At 41.3% G+C, this 18,434-nt stretch overlaps 1 non-coding gene across 1 annotated transcript; it reads right to left on the bottom strand.

The window, feature by feature from the left end:
• Positions 1-11,750: 11,750 nt before the first annotated feature.
• Positions 11,751-11,857, bottom strand: LOC126084888 (U6 spliceosomal RNA). The gene has a single exon (XR_007519119.1). It is a non-coding gene; the product is annotated as a U6 spliceosomal RNA (small nuclear RNA).
• Positions 11,858-18,434: the final 6,577 nt, after the last annotated feature.

Below are 18,434 nucleotides of genomic sequence, written 5' to 3'. Positions count from 1 at the left end.
AACAAAGTCATGCATATTTTAGAGATTGTCTCACTTTGTCTTTGGGAAATGGCTTTTGGTTCCTTGGTATCTGATTTTCTGAGGGTTTGACGTTGCTATTGTTGTCTATTTATTTAATGTAATTTAAATTATGGGGTTCTTGACAGATTGCCTTTCACCGTGATTGCAGCTTTCTTGCTCTGACATAAAACGGCACAGCCATGAAGCCTTTAGGTTGGAGTCAGATTTAATAAAGTTGGTTGCTACACCTCCTGACCTTGTATTACTCCAGGTAGTACTGAGTTTGGAGTCTGCAAGTTCTTTGTCCTAGAGGGTTAAAATGCAGACCTAAGAGCTCTGCTTTAGGCAACAAGGTGGCAGGCTGCACATCCCAGACACATCCCCAGCCTTCCACTGCAGTGTGTTGATTTTACGCTGCCTGAGCCTTCAGGACCCCTTTTTCTTCCTTTCTGCCCGTTGAGCCAGTTGAGTCTTCTTACATAGCAGTATGAGATGACTTTTGGATTATTAATGTTGATTTAAATTGCCTTAGCTCTCCTAATAAAGCAGTCCTAGGGACACAGAAAGTTTTCATTACTGGCAGTTCATGTCAAAAAGGAGATGGTATTCACCTGAGATGGATTGCTGACTCCTCCTAGGGAGATGATCCAGTAAAGGAATATAAATTGTACGTACTAAACCATATATTCACTGTTGTATTTTGTACTTTTCTTTTGGTGTTTTAGAAGTTTAAAGAAGCAAGGAACTTGCCATCAGAGGCATTTATAATTTCTTTAAAAAAGCCCCAAATATCATTTCAATTAGGCCTCGTTTGCACACCTCAGTTCAGAAAACACACACACACACACACATATATATGTATATATATTCGTCTTCCCTAACTGGATTCTTGCTTCAGAGATAATTGGCATAAATAATTGAAAGGGTAGATCTGAAACTGCTGACAGTTGACCAAACTCAAGAATAAAATTTGTTGCCAACTCTCTAACAACCGTGTTTGGGAAGCTACTCCTAAAGTACCAGAGATTGAGGTCATAAGCATACCGTGAAACGTGAGGTTCTTCCTCCCTGGTGGAATTGTGAGTTACTCTTCATAAATACAGGTATTCCATACTTTGCCCTCTTTCGTCACGCTCTGTGTATCCTTTTGGATGCAAGTCTTATTGAAAATAGCCTGGATTAGAAGGACGCCCACCTGAATCTTTATTAGCTTACTCTGTTGATTTTCCTTCCAAAGCCCTGCCTAGGTCTCCCCTAACAGAGAGGTTCTAACAGCAATCCCCGTCTGTCCTCTACCTCCCAGCTTCTTGCAGAAGAGTCCCATGGTAACACACGGATGTTCTTTGCTATTCTTTTGTAGAAGGTGCTGCAATACAAAATATTAATACCATCTAACCTTGAGAAACTTGCTAAAATGACTCACATCATTTGGGACCAATTTGTTTGAGCTTGCTAGAAGACTTTTAATTTCTGTTTATTTCTGCACTTCACTATAAATTTGGGGGATACTGTATTTCTGTGAAGGATGTCTTAAATTCTATTGACAATACATAAAGAAAAGAGTCTTTCCAGTGTTACCCCTCCTTCCTGGAACATAGCTGTAGTAGTCTTCACTAGTATTAGTAGATATCTGTATACAGGAAGTATACAGTCATTCAGGTTAATGTTTCATATTACAGAATGTATTTGTAAAATGTAACATGATCAGTAGCCAACTTTTTTTAAGCTCTGAAAAAATACAGATTATGTGTTAGACTTAAAATTGCAGTGAAATCTGTCTTAATACCACTTTTGTGGCTAGCAAAAGTTGTGCATTTATGTAAAAATATTTACAGAATGCCCTAAATAAGGGATATTAAAGATAAGTTTCACTATTAATTCTCCAAAGTGTAACATTACCGATGTCTGTTGTACAGTTATTAATTCTTCACAAGCTCTCTAAGGTGTCAAATATGACTTTTGTTTCATTCAGAGACAAGTAACACCTGCTTTGTGGATTCACTGTTACGGCAAAGCCTGATTTTGTCATTAAATATTTTAACTCTGTGATGAAAGTTTGTTTCTCTCAGTTACTTGTGACTGCTATAAAATAGTATCAAACAGGTAAGCATCACCACACTTTTGATCCTAATGGAAAAATCTCGTGTGCCTGTAAGAGACTCCAGGTCATGCTAATGCTAGCATGATGATAAAGTTTCCTTGTACACATTCTAATGGAAAGAACAAAGAATTAACCTTAATTTAGATAATAGGCTTCTATCCAGCAAGAGTTAAGTATTTCCTTCTTCTCATGCATAAAGCAACTAACCCAGTTAATAACCTTTCTGCTGATATTAGTCACGTGTGAAACTCAAGTACTCATGTTCCAGCATGTGCCCTTATTCAGCCGACTGGCTTTATGCCCTGTTAAATTAGAAAGAAGACTTGAGCATATCCTGTCGATTTATTTTTATGGAAAACAAATGTAACTCATTGCATTCCTCATTTGCTTTCAAGGCAAGTGGCTTGGGTTACTCCTGTAGCAAAACAGCTATCTCTGGGTTGGCATGGACATGGGTAAAGCAGGCGGGACTTTGAAATATTTCTGGAGTACTAAAGTGCAGCCTCCACTTTTCAGAAGAGAGAGGATAGAAATATGGTTAAATTAAGTATGCATTTATAGGCACCGGCTCTGGTGGACAAAATTATAAACCAATAACCTTGTAATGATGTTCATGTTTCTTAATATAATTTTTACTTGTTAGCAATTATACCACAACCAGTTCTCAAATCTTATGGGAGGATTAATACTAATATATATATATATATATATATATTTTTTTTTTTTTTTAATCAGTGAGGCCTTTCCCTTTGCTCTCAATGATACATGCTTTGGAAAAACTGTTGACCAATCATAGTTATAATCCACCTAAACAAGAAGATTGAGGGCAGGGGCAGGTTGAGAGAAGAAGAAGAATGCCAGAAATAAATTTCAAACCAAAATGCAAATATCTGAGTATCACTGATGGTATCCGTTCTGTGTGCCTCCTCCCCTGGCATGGCTAGCCTGGGGAATGGCTAAACATGTATGCATGTAAGTGTCCACGTGCACAGCTGGCATGGAGAAAAGAGCTCAACTGTGACCCTGGATTCCCCCATATGGCATCTTCTTGCCCGTCTGGATGTGGGTAGGCAAGTGATAGTTTTTCCAGGTGTCAAGGAAACTGCAAAATGCCTCAGGTGTGTCATTGTCAGAGCATGAAAAATGTAAAGACTTCAGAGACGTGGAAGAGAACACATCCCACCCACGAGAAATGTTTCACTTTGTTCTCTGAATGTGACTCTGTACTAACAGCCCTCTTTAGCAATGTAAAAGATGGGTTTCCTTTTGCTTTGCTTTTTTAAAATCCAGAAATTATACCTCAAATGACTTTGTATAACTGAAGCCAGACTGAGGCAAGATTTGTCTTCATTTACACCCCAGTTCCCACCTTTTTAACCATCCCTTTTCTTCCCTCCATGCCTTCTCTTTGCTTTCCTCCCCTTCTTCACTCCTGCTTTGGCCAACTCCTCCTGAGGCGTTCCCTGTAAGTAAAGTACCAGTCAACACAAAGACTTCAGGCACTTCCTCCATCCTACCTGCAAGTCACAATCAACTGGGGGCTTTTAGAAATACACACATTTAACTCTCAATTTTGCCTTTTTGGTGTCATTGATCGTCTTTTCTTTTGTAAAGAAAAAAAAAAAAAAAAGAGTCCAGCAGGCCCCGGATGGTGGGGCACCTGGCTTCCCCCAGGTACTTAAAAAAACTAGATTTAAATCAGCATATTAAAGCTGTCAAGGAAATTAAACGTAATGAACATGTAAGCCCTCTTACTGCTATCATGTAACCTTCTGCCTTGACCCCCATTTTATTTTCTCCCTTGAGTCTCACTTGGAGCCTCAGGATTTCCTGAGTCATATTTGCACTTCCCGCCCTTCTCCCTCCCCTAAGTTTCTGCCACATTTTCTTCTTTCTGCTGCTGAGTCTTGGCCCTGGGCCTGCAGGGTGTCTGCTCAGGTGGCTCATCCCACTGGGCCTGCTGGATGCTGGACGGTGAGGCAATACTGCCTTGCCTCCTTCAGTCCCACAGGAATGAACGAACAGGCCTGAGTGATTCTGAGTGGGCCACTGATGTGTATTGTCATTGTTCTCACGTTGTGTCTGTTAGACGTTTTAAATGCTATTGATGCTCTCAGATGGAGGAAAGATTTTTTATAAAGCGTACATGTTTTCCTGCCTTTGTGTGCTATACAAGCCCAAGGATGCCTGCTGAAACGGGGTCTGGCCCCATCACACACCTGGACTTAGATGTGTCAGAGGCTGCACAGGAATCGCCAGCCCTGCTGGTCCCAGGTGTCACTTGTCAACATTAGCTATGGAGCTTTTGTCCTGTGACACTGCATCACAATTGTTTTGCCACTTTGATGATTTGTCAGATGACATGGAAGGAGGAAAAATGAGCCCATGAATTCTCTGAGCTTTACCCTGAGATCCCAAACATGGCCTGGATGATTCAGGATTTCCAAAGATTTTCCGTTCATCCTCTGACCAAATAATTTGTTAATGAGAACACCACATTCTTGGTGACTGAAGGCCAAAGCTTTCTGTTAGTTCTTAAAAGCAGTCTTTTCTTTTACTGCTCTAGGAAGGAAAATCTGGCTCCTACTATTTTTTTTTTACTATTGAACATGATTTTTTATTCATAGTACATTGGCTTCCTTTGTGAAGTTTCTGCTGGTTTAGACCTGGAATTGCAGTGACTGATACTGGTAGACGCATTTACATTGGTCTCAAACTTTCCAATATGGAAAGAGCCAAGGCATTGGGACAGAAAGAAACTGTGAGAAAAAAAGAATGCATGAACTGTGCCCCACCCCATACCCCCAGGAGGAAAAATAAAATCATGGCCTTTCAACTCACTTGGAGTGAACAAGGGCAGAGTGCCCCCTAGTGGTGACTCCCTGGTGGCAGCATTGCTTTGTGGTAGGAGGATGGTCCCAGGTCAGCCAGCCCTGCTTTAAATTTCAGCTCTAGTCTTACTGGCTGTGTGGCAAGGGCAAGTTGCAAAATCTACCTGCATCTTTTTTCTTAGCTGTAAAATGAGGGTAATTATCTACTTCACAGGTTAGATTTAAAGGATTAAATGAAATAATGGCATTTAAGGGCTCAGAGTTTGTCAGCTGTGCTGTGATGGATTCAGGACAAAGCTGTAAAGCTAACAGGTTCACAGTGCCTGCCAGACTGTGCCGCTGGCTGGAAGAATAGACGTGCTTTCCTGAAATCCACACTGGCACTAGACCCACAGGGTAGACATTATGTGTCTGTCCATTTCTATGGCCCGGGGACCTTGACATTACATAGAACCCAGCTCTGGGATGAAGTAGAGGCCCCTGGCCTAAGGCACTCAGTGGTGACCACATTCTGGAGGAAATTTCCAAAAGAGAGATTAAATTCATAACAGAGGGAAGACATGGTTGCCTTAGTGTCTTTCAACTATAGGGATGGAATGAATGGGTTTTCTTGGGTGGAAGGTTATTTTAGGTGTCCTTCACACAGTAACAGAAATCTTGGGTGGTACAAATTGTTAATGTTCTCGGCCACTAACCTGAAGTTTGGAGGTTCGAGTCCATTAGGAAAGGCCTGGTGGTCTACTTCTGAAAAATAAGCAATTGAAAACCGTACAGAGCACAGTTCTACTCTGACACACATGGGGTCGCCATGAGTTGGAACTGACTCAACAACAACTGGTTCATACATACAAACAGCATACTAGGTGAAGAAGTTCAAAGGTTGTTCTACTGATGTGTCGGTGTGATTCCGGGATGCCAAGAAGGCCCCACTACCCAAAAATCATACTGTCCCCAAATGCCTTATGTCGAAAGTAAAAGAACTGTTTAGTCCACTGTTTGCTCTACTGGAGCCCTGGTGGCATAGTGGTTAAGAGTTTGGCTGCTAACCAAAATGCCAACAGTTCAAATCCACCAGCTGCTCCTTGGAAACCGTATGAGGTCGCCATGGGTCAGAATTGACTCGACAGCAACAGGTCTCGTTTTTTTGAATTACTCCACCAATTGAGCCTGGGCCTAGAGTGCAAATAGCCTGAAGAGAAAAAAGGAAGTAACTAAAATCACATGGAAGTTGAAGTCAGTGACAACATGCCTTTTCTGGGTGCACCTTTCTACATTCAGCTAAAAGAAGGAAAAGGGGCCCCAGAAAAATTATGTTGTCAGCATACTATGCTTTTCCGTAATTGTCATGGTGCTTTTATTTATGAAGTCCAAGTAACCCCAATGTTACTCGGGAAATAGGTCATTTATAAGGACTGTCCAGGCAAGAAGGATCAGGTAAGTTATAACGGTAGCCCTGCCCTGGCCATAGTTCCAAACACCATCCCTCTGATAATTGCACTGCATGCAATTTTTTACCAAATTGCAAGCTATGCAAATTTCTCTTTGAAAAAATAAATCAACTAGCATTCTTCCTAGCAGAGAGCCGCCTGGCTTTGTCACCAGCTTTGAGTCCTTAGGCTAATTAATTTCTCTGCATCTGGTTCCTCTTTATTCAAAGAAGACTCATCCCACCCTGCCTGCCTCAGAGGCCTGGAGAGCACAGTGAAAATATGAAGGAGCTCTGGGAAGTACAAACTGCTAAACAGGTATTTGAGTTACTCACTAAAACCTTGGTCTTCAACTGTCCCCACCCAGTGCGTAGGGGAATTCCTTTATTTACCGCCCTTTCTTACCCTACAAGTCTATCCCTGTAGTCCTATATGGTATCATTGCCTCCTGTCCCCTGACCAAAAAAAAAAAAATAGATACATCGACTCTACTTGTCATCATGGGAAGAAGAGCAAAGACAATAGTAGGAGACAGTCCCAAAGTGCTCAGAAAAGGAGACAACCGGGCTTAAAGGGAAACCCCAAGGGAAAAGATGTAGAGCATTGAGGGTGGGGGGACTAAGGGAGAGCTCCCCACTGGATAGCTCAGTCTGGAGGCAGCTCACCCCAGGACAACTGGTAACCCTTGAGACTTCTGACATCCTCTTGGAGACACTGATTTCTGCCCACCCAGGGAAGACTTGTTGAAAACAAAACAAAATTTGGAAAACAAATCAGGGAGGTCAGACATTACTCCCTGTCTATCCCAGCCCTTACTATGTTTAGTTGCTCTAACACGACATGGAGATGGCCACAGAAATGGCCAAAATCTTGGAAATCCACTGAGCAGAAGTTAAAGGAACAGTTATTAGTTATCCCAGAGCAATGACGACTTGAGAGCACCATCTAAGGATATTCTTTCAGACAGGGGAAGGACTCAACTCTCTTCAACTGCATTCCACTAAGAGGCACTGTCTGGCCTTGCTTTCCTTTGGAAACCACAGGAGAAAGAACTGGAAAAAGGCATTTCTGGCTCCTCTCAAGCTTAGTGCTAAGCTGGTCTACATCTCTGTTCCTCCAGACTCCACCAGATTGTCCAAGGTGGAAGAGCCACTTCTTCCCCAAATAAAGGGGCTTTTGTATATATACTACTCACCAGCTCTGTAGATAAGAGAGACTGGAAGAAACCAAAAAGGAAGCGTGAGCCGTTATCCACCCTGTTGGGCATCCTTCAGGTCCCTATTCTCTCTTTTCCCCTTATTCAGTCCTTCCTCCTAGAGGTGGAGTGAGAGTGGATCAAAAACAAAAGGGTGCTGGTGTTGTCACATGAGGGATAGAGGTTAACACTAAAGAGTATTTTCCTCGTACCCAGAAGGAGCAATTAGGAGAAAGTACTGGATCTACTCTCAGTGCTGAACCCCTTCTTTTTTGTCAGGAAGGATCCAATAGTAGTCTTGACTATCCACAGAAGATGGCTTCTAAAAGTCCTTACAAGCCTTAATTCCACAAGCAAACCCATAAAAGATATTGTCTAAAATTTCATTAAAAAAAAAAAAAAATCCATTGCCTTCCAGTCAATTCTGACTCATAGTGACTCTACAGGACAGAGTAGAACTGTCCCACAGGGTTTCCAAGGAGTGGCTGGTGGTTTTGAACTGCCGACCTTTGGCTAGCAGTCAAACAATTAACCACTGCGCCACCAGGGCCCCTTATTTGAGAAAAAGGAAGGCCTAAATAGGCTTGGGCCTAGTGAGGTCTATCCCCCTGAATTTAGTAAGGACCATGAATAAGTACCACCTCATTACTCCCTGGTGGCGTAGGGGTTAAGAGCTACGGCTGCTAACCAAAAGGTCAGCAGTTCAAATCCACCAGGCGCTCCTTGGAAACCCTGTGGGGCAGCTCTACTCTGTCCTATAGCGTCACTCGCTGTGAGTCGGAATTGACTCGACAGCAACAAGTTTGTTGTTTGTTTTTCATTATTCCCTGGGCGGTGGTACCAACAGTTAATGCACTTAGATGGCAATCATGAAGTTGGAAGTTTGAATCCATCCAGAAGTACCTCCGAAGAAAGACTTGACCATCTAATTCTAAAAAATTAGCTATAGAAAGTCCTATGGAGCACAGTTGTACTTCGATGCACATGAGGTCACCATGAGTCAAAATCAACTGGACAGCAACTGGTTACTGATCATTGCTCATTATGTTTTAAAGATGGCCTGACCACCTTTCCCTTCTTCAACCATGCCAGGTTCTTTCCACCTGAAAATCATCAGATATGTTGTTTCTGCTGCCAAGAATACTTCTTTCCCTAACTCCTCACATGGTTGATCACTTCCTGTCCTATCAAGTCTTCACTTAAATGTCTCCCCAGAAAGGTCTTCCCCGACCACCATATCTAAAGTAGGTCCCCTGTGTTTTTCCCTCTCACAGCATCCCTTTCTTTCCTTTTGTAGAATTTATCAAAAATGTGTATTTATGCATTTGTTTACTTGCTTATTGTCTTACCCACAATATATTAAGCTCTGAGAAGTCAGGAACCATATCTATTTTGTTCACCACAGTATATCCAGTGCTTAGAATTTAGTAAGTACTTAATACATTCTCTCTCTCTTTTTTTTTTAATTGTGGTAAATATATATGTAACAAAACATGTGCCCTTTCAACATTCTGCACATGTACAAGTTCAGTGACATTACCTTATGCTTTTCATGTTGTTCAACCATCACCTGTGTTTGTTTCTAAATTTTTCCATCACCCTTCACAGAAGCTCAATGTCCCCTATGTACATTAGTTTTTGAATGAAGGACCCTGTCCTGTGCTTAAAGCTCCTGTGCAGAAGGACATAAACGGGAAGTTCACAGAAAAACAAATAGGTTAAACACATGAAAAGATATTTAGCCTCACTCATATTTAAAAGCAAAAGAGAGGAAGACCCTCAATGAGATGGGTTGACACATTGTAATCATGGGCTGAAGCATAGCAATGATTATGAGAATGGTGCAGGAATGGTCAGTGCTTCTTTCTGTTGTACATAAGGTCACTATGAGTCAGAAGCAATTCAACAGCACCTAACAACAACAACAACAATTAAAGAAATGCAATTTTTTTTTAAAAAAAAAGGCATCTAAAAGCTAGATAATCAAATGCTGTTGACTGAGCCTGGAGAAGAACATCATGCTTGATAAAGCCGACGGTCAGTAAAAAAGAAGAAAACCCTCAATGAGCTGGATTGACACAGTGGCTACAATAGACTCAAGTGTAACAATTGTGAGGATGGTGCAGGAGCAGGTAGTGTTTCATTCTGTTGTACATAGGGTCACTATGAGTTGGAACTGACTCGACAGCACCTAACAACAACAACATTGAATGAGAGTACAGACTGAGACATTTGTGGAAGGTAAATTGTTAGCATCTGTCAAGGTTCGACTTACTTGTACCCACCATTCTAACTCAGCCCACACCCCAAGGTATATGCTGTCCACGTCTTCAACTACATACCGTTGACAATGTTGAATTTTGCCTGAGCCCTGTGATGCTGGAAAACAGTGAAAGTTAAGAAACCCTCTTTTGTGTTCCAGAAAATGGCTTACTGCAAAGAACCACCCTTTCCCATATGATTCAGGTAAGACTCACAGATGCCCTTTTGTTGACCTATGAGAAGCCCAGACACAGATCCTTCATATCCCATTCTTTGCCTCATAAATTGTTAGCTGAATGCTTATCCACACTCATCATTTGGAACAAAATGTTTATTAGCCAAGCTCTGGTCAAGATTCTCTTCTTCCCCCCAGGTCTTTGATCTTTGGCCCACCCTCAGGCTTTGCCAACATAAGAGCCCCTCCTGGAAATTAGGCTGACCTCAGGGTGCAAAATTCCCTGGTCTACAATCCTGTCCCATCACCTGTTCATCCCATTTCCCCACACCCAGTTCTTTCTAGCCTTGTTTACTTCTCTTTCTATATGTGGTAAAACCTGGGAAAGACGGAACCTGTGTAAAGCAGAAATCTGTCAGAGGAAAACTCAAATATTTTCTACCAAAATGAGCAATAGAAAACTGCTAAGACTGTACCTTGTCAAAGGTGGAAAACTTGTGAGACCCAGAAGAACAAGGCTATCTTGTTGAGTTCCAACTCTCACAGGTTTCACTGTATATAAAAGAAAAACTCTTTTTCCCTAACTCTGGAGATGCTTGCTGATATCATGGTCAGAGCATTCTCCCTATTACAATAGCCCCTTTTCCCTATTCCAGCAGTCCCTTTCCCCTCTTGGAATAATTATTTTGAATAAAGTCTCTCCTTACTAAGTCCAGATTTCTTTTTTATCTGACACCACCTTCTCGTGGCCACTGAACACTGAATCTACCACTAAGGACACTGTTTCTTAGTTTGCCTTCATTACAGCAAATGAGTTACCATAAATTTCTCCAGCCACTGGAAGGCAGAAAGTACTCATCGAAAAACCAAAAACCAAACCTGTTGCCTTCGAGTCGATTCCGATTCATAGCGACCCTACAGGACACAGTAGAACTGCCCTGTTGGGTTTCGAAGGAGTGTCTGGTGGATTCAAACTGCCAACCTTTTGGTTAGCAGCCATAGCTCTTAACCACTGTACCACCAGGGTTTCCCGTAGTCATCAAGGGGTCACTGAATTCGCCTAAACAACTCCGCTTTTCATTTTCTTGTTTCATGCTTGATATTGGCAGGCACTGCCCCTGCTTCTGTCTAATTTCAGCAGTGGTGCATTTGTCCTGACTACTCTTTTTTTACTCATTACTTTTCTTTTTTCTGAATACTGAATCCATAAATATGAGTTCAGGTATGGAATGAATGAATAGATGAATGGTAGCACACTACCTCATGCTTCATCATTCCTCCCCTCCAAAAAAGATCAACCTGAAGTATAGTTTTTCTTTCTTTCTTTCTTTATTTTTAGAGATATTTTTATTTAAAAAATTGATAAAGTTGAAAAGCAAAGAAAAAAAAAAAAAAACCCCTTGGAAAACATAACTTCATGTAGCCTGTGGTAAATTATTTCCGGTACCTAATACCATGCTAATGAGGCCATGAACCCAGATTCATTGTCACCCCTGTTCTGCCACTAAACACTCAACAAAGGCTGCTCTGTAACCTTCTAATTAATAGATCCGCTGGCCTCGTTTAGGTCGTTATTCTTCCCAGCGGCTTCAGCTACTGACCAACGGATCCTTCTTCAAACTCTTTTCTTCCTAGCTTTCTGTGGTCATGCACTGCCTCGGGTCTCTGATTTTTTCTCTTTTCTTTTTGCTGTCTGTTTTCCTCTGCCTCTGCCTTTACTGTTCATATTCTCATAAAATCCTCTTCTTGGAACTTTGCTAAAAATATGGAACACTTCACAAATTTGCATGTCATCCTTGCGCAGGGGCCATGCTAATCTTCTCTGTATCGTTTCAATTTTAGCGTATGTGCTGCCGTAGCGAGCACTTTTTTCCTTTTTTAGCTTTCTTTCACTGCTTCCATTTAGATTTTACTCTTGGAATATCTTTTTCTTCTTGGACCCAATTTCAGCAAGATTGTGTGTGTGTGCACATGCACGTGTGCATTATTACATAAGTCACCTCTCTAAACTTGAGTTTCTCCATTTGTAAATATTGGAAAACAATATTCATTCCCTACGGTGTTGCAAGGATTTAATGAGACACACATGTAAGTTACTGTTAGCATAGTGTTTTGCATACTACACACAGTTAACACATGCTAACATTATCGTGGTGATTATTTTATGTACATTTGGCAATGAAAAAAACTGAAGTCTTCGTTTTCAAAATAAAATAGATCTGAAAGATGATTGAAATTGCAGGCAACTTTGAGCTATGCTAATGCATGTTGTGCAAAAAAAATATAAGCTCCTAATTGGTCATGAAGAAGAAAGAGAATGCAAGCATAACATCACTGGAACAGAAAGCCACTATGTGGCAAGGGTGAGAGCATAAGATAGAGGTGACATCCATCATCTTGACCAATGAAACTTTGCATGGTAGTGGGGGGGGTAGCTTTTTTCACACTAAAATACAGATATAAGTAGTACAGCTTGTGCTTCCTGCCAAGTCAGGTGGAGTTGGAGGTGAGGGGAGGAGCAGAGAGTAGAAGGAGCAGACCTGGTTCTTCCTGAGGAGCCCTGGGCCTCAGGAGAGGGTATTGGTGATGAACTCTTACATTTGAGATATCTCTACTGTTTCCAGAAGGTTTCTTCCTTGACTCTTCACAGGAGAAGTGTGCAGAGCACATATGTAGACACTCTGAAGTGTGCAAACCAAGATACAGAAGAGACCTTGAAAGGTGGTACCCAGCCCCAGCAGGTAAATGTCTAAGCCACCTGGGGAGTAATTTATCTTCTCTTCTTTGACACTCTTGATGGAATTTCTGGTAACCTACTCATGACTAGAGTTCTCCTCTCCTCCTGGCCTCCTAAGAAAGGCACTAAGACCACTGTTAATTTAGAACAAGGAATATACTTCCTCAAGAAACATATTTCCAGACAGAGAAACACTCCTATGAAAAACACTATTGATGGTTGTAACCTTTAGGTAACAAAGCACTAGGGCAACCTAAGAGTCTTGTTTAAGGAGGTCCTTGTGGTAGGCTGAATAATGGCCCTCAATGACGTGTAAATTTCAATCCTCAGAACCTGTGAATCTGCTACCTTTTGCATATGTGATTGCGTTAAGAATCTGAAGATGAAGAGATTATCCTAGATTATCCTGATGGAACCAAATGTAGTCATAATGGTCCATATAAGAGGGAGGCAGGAAGGTCAGCAAAAGGCAATGTGATAGCAGAAGCAGGAAGAGAAAGAGATTGGAAAATGCTGGTCTGTTCCCTGGAGGATAGGGCCGCAAGCTAAGGTATGCAGGCAGCCTCTAGAAGCCAGAAAAGGCAAGGAAATGTATACTCCTCTAGAGCCTCCAAAAGGAATGCAGCCCTGCTGACACCTCAATTTTAGGACTTTTCACCTCCAGAATTGTAAGAGAGTAAATCTGTGTTATCTTAAACCAGTAAATTTGTGGTAATCTTTTATAGCACCAATAGGAAACTAATACAGTCCTTAACCATCAAGGTGAGGTATGTAAGCTATCATGAGAAATTTCACACACAGGGGATGGGGAGTTTCCCTTTGAAACCAGGGAAAGCCTACAGCTCATCTCAGGACAACTTTGGTTGTGATCAGTAAGAATTTATTGAGGGCTTCTAGAAATCTCCTGGAGGATGGAAATAATAATTCAGACCCCAACCTCAAGGAGAGATTTATATAAAGAGAAATAAAATCTTTATCTAAATCTTTAATATGCTAAATGCCAAAAGGGTGACAAGTTCAGCTAGGGCTGTACGCATTCAGAGGGGTATCCCTCCCTGCTTGCAAGGAAATGCTTTTTCATGATAGGCAGGAGGGTGTGTCCCAGGTTTGCCTAGGACAGTTCTGGTTTATAGATATTTTCCTGGTGAAATCATTAAGAAGGATGCCTTTCGTTCTCAAAAGTGCCATGGCAGGCTATTGAATGGGAAACCACTGGATACTCCATAATCTGCTAGGAATAACTTAGAGCTTGAATCTCAATGAAGAATAAAAATTATCTCTGAGTTATTATGCCACTGAAATCTTAGTAGAGAACTCTTTCTATTGATTGTGAGTAAAACAGACATTTCAATGATACTTACATACTGTACTCAGATTCTCTTCCTGGCAGTGTTCAAGTGAGGAAACTTAAATTACATTGTCTAATGAGTTCCAGTGATTTTAATGAGTTCCAGTGATTTTAATGTATGACACCTCCTATCGCTGAGGCAGCCAGGAAGAAGGTTTTTTTTTTTTTTCTGTTCATTTTTTGTTGTTTATTTTTCTTTTTTTCTGTTCATTGTTTTGTTTTTAAGCATTGTAATATGAGCAGGATAGTGGTAGTGGGTGGAGAGTTGGGGAAGAGAAGAAAAAGTTGGAGAGAAAGAACATAACAATATAACCAAGGTTAAAGGGAAAAGACAGAAACTTAACAGGTTTCTTGCCAATTCACCAAGCTAAGAAAGCAATTATTTTATTTTACCCCTGAACTTGATTCTCAAGGTACTCTCCTCACAAAGACATTTCTTGCTCCAGATGGGAGGTTAAGCAGTGGAGCCGTACTCAACTCTGAGTCTGTGGTAGTAGAATTCTAGGGTGTGTGAAGGTGAGAACTCCGTGAGGTGCTTCAAATCCATCTGTCATGTCAAACCAGGTGTGGGCTGTATCATGTCGTTCAAATTGTTCCATAAAGGGATGAAAACTAAAATGCTGGCAAAATGAGCATTTTAAATTATAGGAAGCTATTTTTTATTGAATGTATTTGAGTTCACACGTACCTTTGGGAGATTTTGATGAGGCTCTGTATCTTCCAGCTGTTTTTTCTTATCTTCAAACTAACTTATTAGCCAGGATGAGCACAATATTTAATGTTGTATGTCTTTTTTGGCATCTCTTCTTTGGTTTTTAAATTCCTCTTTGTATCTCTCCTTTCACAGGATAATACCACCAGGGGAGCCCAGAACTGACCTCTGGTTGAATTTGCAGTTGGTTTCAGTCAAGTCTGCCTTCCTTTTGCACATTCTACCTCACCACACCCTCCTCTTTTCCTGCCCCCCCTCTCTCCAGGCCTCTGAAGACAACAGTAATTTTTCTCCTGAGATATTTGTAGTTTTATGAGGGGAAGAAAAAAAAAAAAAGGAAGGAGGAGAAATGGGGCGGGAAGAAGGAGCATGGGGTAAGGGGGATGGGAAGGAGCTGGGAGGAGATAAAGAGGGGAGAGAAAGGAGACAAGGAAATAGGGGCAGAGGAATACAGTAACCGAGGCGCGGGGAAGAGACCACTAAAAATTCTTGGTCAGTCTCAGGCCCTGTGTTCCCTCCATGTTTTAATGTCTCAGACAAGCTGAAAACAGGCCTGTGGGAAGTCGTAACACTCACCAAACTCTTGACAGCTGCTATTCTTCACAGAGGCTGTGAACAATTGCCCGCCTGCCAGCGTCTGACTGAAATAATAGCTGTACCTACAAGATCATTTGGAAGACAGATGGTGGAGGCAATCCCCATTCATCTGCCAGCAGCCATTTCATAATTCTCACTGTCCTGTCAGACGCAGGATGGGAAGGCAGAATGCAGCCTTGATAATTATCCAAGCTCATTAGATGTTGTCTTAAAGGCAGTGTCTCTCTCCCACCCCACCATGCTCCTCTGTGCTAACCTCTACTCCCGGGTGCTTTTGGGAATACCTTTGCACTTTTAGAGAAAGAAAATCTCCAAAGCCTAACAGCCCTAGCAGGGTTGTCTTTTCACTCTCTCCTTTTTTCCCAAGTAGGTACCGCAGCTCCAGGAAGCAGTCCCTCTCCTTCCCCCAGTACTTGTGCTTCTGTGATTCTAGCACATCAGTATCCCACATTTCAAAGGCTGGATGACTTTTCCTGTATTGAGTTGACGTCTTCTACTTAACCAAAGTACCAGAGGTTTTTGTTATCATTTTCATAGCGTGCATTAAGCCAAAGACTTTTTCTTGGTTATCTAGTGCTGCTATAACAGAAAGACCACAAGTAGATGGCTTTAACAAAGAGAAATTTATTCTCTCACAGCCTAGTAGGTACAAGTCCAAATTCAGGGTGTCAGCTCCGGAGAAAAGGCTCTCTCTCTCTCTGTTGGCTCTGGAGGAAGGTCTGTGTCATCAATCTTCCCTTGATCTAGGAGCTTCTCTGCACAGGAACTTCGGATCCAAAGGACACACTCTGTTTCTGGCATTGCTTTCTTGGTGGTTTGAAGTCCCCAACTCTCTACTTGCTTCCCTTTCATTTTATCTCTTGTAAGATAAAAGGTGGTGCAGGCCACACCCCTGGGAAACTCCCTTTACATTGGATCAGGGATGTGACCTGAACAAGGATGTTATGTTACATCCCACCCTAATCCTTTTTAACCACAGACAGAGATTATGATTTATAACACATAGGAAAATCACAAAATGGAGGACAGACACACAATACGGAGAATCACAGCCTAACCAAGTTGACACATATTTTGGGGGACACAGTTCAATCCATTACAGACTTCTCCTCAATGCAATGTTTATGGATTTAGAGAATTTTTAAGGTCTCTGAGTCATTTCAGTGCATCTGAGGTCCCTTGGTTTTCATTCAAAATTATTTTTTGAGAACTGGCTACATGGACATGAACAGACATAGAGTTGACGAGGAACAGGGAGGTCCTATGAGTCAGGTCTGGCTTTGTGAGCATTGACCTGTGCAGTTATGCAGAGCCCCATACCAGTTTTAATGCTCAGTGGTCACCAACTTGAAATTCTTAATCATTTTTGAACAACAGCTGCGTATTTTCATTTTGCACTGAATTCATACTTCCGACGTCTCCCAAATTACTTAGGTGAGGAATCTTGCCCGTAACACTGTCTGTAGGAGGTAGAATTCTAAGAATGACCCCCCATGATTCTCACCTTTGTATAATCTCCTCCCCTTGAGTATAGTCAGAACCTGTGAATATGATGAGATAGAACTCCTTACTGTTTTGGCAAGATACCTTTTGCCATATAACACAGTATATGGCAAAAGCTTTCTTGCCAATGTAATTAAGGCTACAGTCAGTCTAGGGCCTAATCTAATTACACAAGCCCTTTACTAGCATGGAGTTTTCTCCAACTGATGGCAGAAGGGCAAGACAAAGAGATTGAAACATGAGAGGGACTTAATGCACCCTTACTGCTTTGAAGATGGAGGGGCCATGTGAGAAGGTATATGGGTAGCTTCTATGAGCAGAGAGTGGCTCCTGGCTAATAGTAAGCAAGGAAATGGAGACCTCAGTTCTATAGCTGTAAGGAACAGAATCAGGGTCTTAAGAAATCGTCTGGGTGAATGGATTAAAAAGAAACATGCTGTATACCTACAATTGAATATTATTTAGCTATAAAAAGGGATGAAGTTTTGATACATGCTACACAGTAGATGAACCTTGAAAACACGCTGAGTAAAGTAAGCCAGACAGCTACAAATAATGCTCTTTCGAAGTTCTGCTTATGCTAGTTTTGTTAATGTGCCCACTGTCAGACCTCCAAGAGCTAACACTTACCCCTCACAAAACTTTATTTGGTGTATTGAAAAGACAGCCTTCTTCTGCCTTCTTTCAAGACTCACCTTTTGGCCTAGATAGTTCTGAAGCAACCTGCTGGATACATTCTTGACTAACTGAGAAATACCAGATTTTGCTGGGGTTGCAGTGTAGTTTCTGTGTTGGATGTGGGCAGAACACTCCCCATTGGTTTGCCAGTTTCACGCTTGTCATGCACCAGTCACTCACTTTGAAGCAAATTAAACAAGAGCAAAGCACATACGCTGTGTGAAACTTTGTCAACATGTAAAGATAGAGGAATGGCCTTGAAGGATACAACTTTGCAAGTTTGAAACAATCACCAGTAGCTTCAGCTTAATCTAAGGTTTCATTTACTGTACAAAAAGCAGCCAACTTATTACTATGAAGACTTAATTAACATGGCCTCTGTCATCAAAGAATTAGCAATTAAAACATAGGGATGGACCTAGCATACAAAGAAAAGGTCCATATAACACATGCAGTGAATATACAAAGTTAGTATATCTTGACTTGGTTCAGCAAAGTCACAAGGTATGAGATCAACACGCAAAAATCAGTAGTATTTCTATATATCAGTAATGAATAGTCTGAAAAAGGAAGTTAAGAAAACAATTCTCTTTCCAATAGCATCAAAAATAATAAAATGCTTGGGAACAAATTTAACCAGCAATTCCACCCCTAGATATATACCCAAAAGAATTGAAAGTAGGAGCTTAAAGAGATACTTGTGTACCAATGTTCATTGCCCCACTATTCACAATAGCCAAAAAGCAGAAAGAATCCAAACGTCCATCAACAGATGAATGGATAAACGAAATGTGGTGCATACATACAATGGAATATTACTCGGATACACCTTGAAAGCATTACGCTAAGTGAAAGAAGTCAAACTCAA

Source organism: Elephas maximus, chromosome 10 (genome assembly GCF_024166365.1).
Source record: "Elephas maximus indicus isolate mEleMax1 chromosome 10, mEleMax1 primary haplotype, whole genome shotgun sequence".
Lineage (NCBI taxonomy): Eukaryota > Metazoa > Chordata > Mammalia > Proboscidea > Elephantidae > Elephas > Elephas maximus.
Note: the sequence above shows the minus strand (reverse complement) of the source record. Positions and strands in the feature narration are given on the sequence as shown.